Source organism: Schistocerca cancellata, chromosome 6, assembly GCF_023864275.1.
Source record: "Schistocerca cancellata isolate TAMUIC-IGC-003103 chromosome 6, iqSchCanc2.1, whole genome shotgun sequence".
Classification (NCBI taxonomy): domain Eukaryota; kingdom Metazoa; phylum Arthropoda; class Insecta; order Orthoptera; family Acrididae; genus Schistocerca; species Schistocerca cancellata.
In genome coordinates, this window is record NC_064631.1 from 585,783,957 (window position 1) to 585,787,796 (window position 3,840).

At 38.9% G+C, this 3,840-nt stretch overlaps 1 pseudogene; it reads right to left on the reverse strand.

Annotated features, from left to right (window-relative positions):
- Nucleotides 1-2,557: 2,557 nt before the first annotated feature.
- LOC126089517 (5S ribosomal RNA) lies at nt 2,558-2,675 on the reverse strand (annotated as a pseudogene).
- Between the last annotated feature and the right edge of the window lie 1,165 nt (nt 2,676-3,840).

The window sequence follows — 3,840 nt, forward strand, 5'->3', positions numbered from 1 at the left end:
TTTTGGTAGAATAACTTCTTGTGGTGCACCACTTTAATTACATAGACATTAAGATGTGAATATACATTTCCCTTGTCTGTATTGTTGTCTTTAATGTAATATTTTTTCTGCTTGAGCTATGTCATGTTTAGATATAAGTTATTGCATTTGCTGCTGCTGTTTGCCAGGCATAGTGCTACTGAATTTCACTTTGTATTACTCTGTTAAGGCAGTTTTACTACTGATTTATTTTTCTTGTTTGCTGCACATTGCCTTATATTAGTTGTTATATTGCAATTGCTTTGCTAATTTCTATAATGCTGCTTGCTTTGCAAAACTGCATTTTTTGTCATTGCTGTTTGTGTTAATTGTTTTGCGCTGCTGCATTGCCTCGTCCCTTAGTTAAGCATCTGAGCTCAGTAGATTTAAGTTAGCTTAAGATGTGGTAGGCCATATAAGAGAACAAGTTGTGATGAATTGGAAGAAATGCATTGAGAAGTTATAAGAAAATGGTTTGGCCAAAAAGAAGTATTTTGAAAGAGGATATGAACAAAAAAAGTAGGGTTTAGGGACAACAGGTTTAGGTAGGATTTTCTTGGAAATAAATGATGAGGTAAGATAATGGAAAATGAATAATGAGGTAAGAAATGTGTGAACATATAAATACAGAAAGCATGCTTGGATAGAATTTTTTTGGTGGAAACAAATGATGAAATAAGAGGAAAGATATATGGAATGAAGTTTTGGGGTGGACTGCAGTACCAAATGTCACACTGAAAACAAACCCTGTCCTGTATTTTTGTGTTATTACACTATGTGAATTTGTGTTTTTCCTGTCTTAATGTGTTTAGATAATAAGAGTTATGTTGTAGAATTTTTCTGATAATATATTATTTTCTTTGTAAAGATGTTTAGACATTATTTATTCTGTTCTGTTTTAATGCTCATGTGTGAAGTTGATGTTTCGAAAGTTATTCTGATCTTTTGTGTATGTACTCATGTCATAATTCCTGTAACACTGATGTATATGTTATTTCGATTCTTTTGTAAAGCTTGTACTACAAATGTTATCTGTATTGTTATGTTCTTTAATGATGTATTTTGTACCTTTGTAATTGTATTCTTATATTATAAAATTGTAATTGACACCAGTTCATCATATTATTAACTTGTAAGTTCCATTCCACTTGTAAGTTCCATTTCAAAGCACACGTTTTTGTTGGTCATAGTATATGGACAATATGTGAGAAGTAGGGACTGTTAGTGTTTGCACGTGTGTTAATAATTCAGCAAGGAACTGGATAACAGCATTGCTGGTTCTAAGGACAATTCCAAAAACTTTGTGAGTGCACAAGTGGTGGTTATGGACTTGCTATATTATCCGCAAGACTCTTCAATGGTGATTGTGCACCTGCACAGTCACAACAGATGGCTGCTGGCCGTCTCTACAAGGACTACAGTGGGTATACACCTTTGCTGACTCACCAGTACCATTATTTCTACAAGGACTGCAGTGGGTCTGCACCTCTGGTGGCCCACCAATACCGTAATCTCTACCTACCTACCAGTATTCTTCAAAACGTCGAATGACTCTGTTGTGGGTATGCTCTGTTGTGGCCCATTACCTGTCTGCATGTCAAGAGTCAGCACTGTCTTTCCATTGGAAGGACAACACTACTTCTTCAAGACTGCATGGAAATCCACTACTCCCATGTGCATTGTGTTTTACTGCTCAGACTTTGAGAAAAGAAACGGCAGTTTAACTGTGATGAATGATCAGGACTGTCTTTATGGGCTGTGAGAAAATTTTAGCTTTTGACCAACATTCTATTAATAAGTGTGTACATTTAATATTTTTCTTACTGTAATTATGAAAATTTTTTTCAAATCTGTATTGGCCAGTGCCCAAAACAATTTGTAAAATTTTTTGTGGGGAGCATGGGACTATGTAAGTAGGCTGTTTAGGTTTTCTTATTGGTAACACCACGTAACGCTCTGTATGAAAATCACTGGCAGTGCTGTGTGCTAGTTTGCATTGTTGTCTGCCATTGTAGTGTCGGGCTGTTGGCTGTTAACAGCGCGTAGCGTTGCGCAGTTGGAGGTGAGCCGCCAGCAGTGGTGGATGTGAGGAGAGAGATGGCGGAGTTTTGAAATTTGTAATACTGGATATCATGAACTGCTATATACATTATGACTTTTGAACACTATTGAGGTAAATACATTGTTTGTTCTCTACTAAAATCTTTCATTTGCTAACTATGCCTATCAGTACTTAGTGCCTTCCGTGGTTTGAATCTTTTATTTAGCTGGCAGTAGCGGCGCTCGCTGTATTGCAGTAGTTCGAGTAACGAAGATTTTTGGTGAGGTAAGTGATTTGTGAAACGTATAGATTAACGTTAGTCAGGGCCATTCTTTTGTAGGGATTTTTGAAAGTCAGATTGCGTTGCGCTAAAAATATTGTGTCAGTTTAAGCACAGTCATGTATAATTGTTGTAAGGGGACGTTTCAACCGGAGCCGCTAGTGTTCGGTCGAGTAGCTCCTCAATTGGCATCACGAGGCTGAGTGCACTCCGAAAAATGGCAACAGCGCATGGCAATCCGGATGGTCACCCATCCATGTTCTGGCCATGCCCGACAGCGCTTAACTTCGGCGATCTGACGGGAACCGGTGTATCCACTGCGGCAAAGCCGTTGCCTTTTTCTTCAAAAGTGAGTTTAAAATACATCAGATCTTTGAAACATACCCCCTGGAATGTAAGAGGCACCTAATCGTTGTCTGGCCACAAAGATGGCGGATCGTAATTTAACACCCCATTGACAGTGAAGTCATTAGCGACATTCGGGTTGGAAAACTGTTGTTGTTGTGGTCTTCAATCCTGAGACTGGTTTGATGCAGCACTCCATGCTACTCTATCCTGTGCAAGCTTCTTCATCTCCCAGTACCTATTGCAGCCTACATCCTTCTGAATCTGCTTAGCGTATTCATCTCTTGGTCTCCCTCTACGATTTTTACCCTCCACGCTGCCCTCCAGTACTAAATTGGTGATCCCTTGATGCCTCACAACATGTCCTAGCAACCGATCCCTTCTTCCAGTAAAGTTGTGCCACAAACTCCTCTTCTCCCCAATTCTATTCAATACCTCATCATTAGTTATGTGATCTACCCATCTAATCTTCAGCATTCTTCTGTAGCACCATATTTCGAAAGCTTCTGTTCTCTTCTTGTCTAAACTATGTATCGTCCATGTTTCACATCCATACATGGCTACACTCCATACGACTTCCTGACACTTAAATGAATTCTCGATGTTAACAAATTTCTCTTCTTCAAAAACGCTTTCCTTGCCATTGGCAGTCTACATGTTATATCCTGCCTACTTCGATCATCATCACTTATTTTGCTCCCCAAATAGCAAAACTCCTTTACTACTTTAAGTGTCTCATTTCCTAATCTAATTCCCTCAGCATCATCCGACTTAATTCGACTACAATCCATTAGCCTCGTTTTGCTTTTGTTGATGTTCATCTTATACCCTCCTTTCAAGGCACTATCCATTCCGTTCAACTGCTATTCCAAGTCCTTTGCTGTCTCTGATAGAATTACAATGTCATCGGCGAACCTCAAAGTTTTTATTTCTTCTCCATGGATTGTAATACCTACTCCGAACTTTTCTCTTGTTTCCTTTACTGCCTGCCCAATATACAGATTGAATAGCATCGGGGAGAGGCTGCAAAACTATGGAAAACTGTGGAACAGATAATAACCGGCTCCCTTTTTCAAAGAAACAGTTCGGCTGTTCACCATGTTTGGTTTAGCAATACTACATCAAATCTTGATGTGATTGCTCAGACACAGATTCG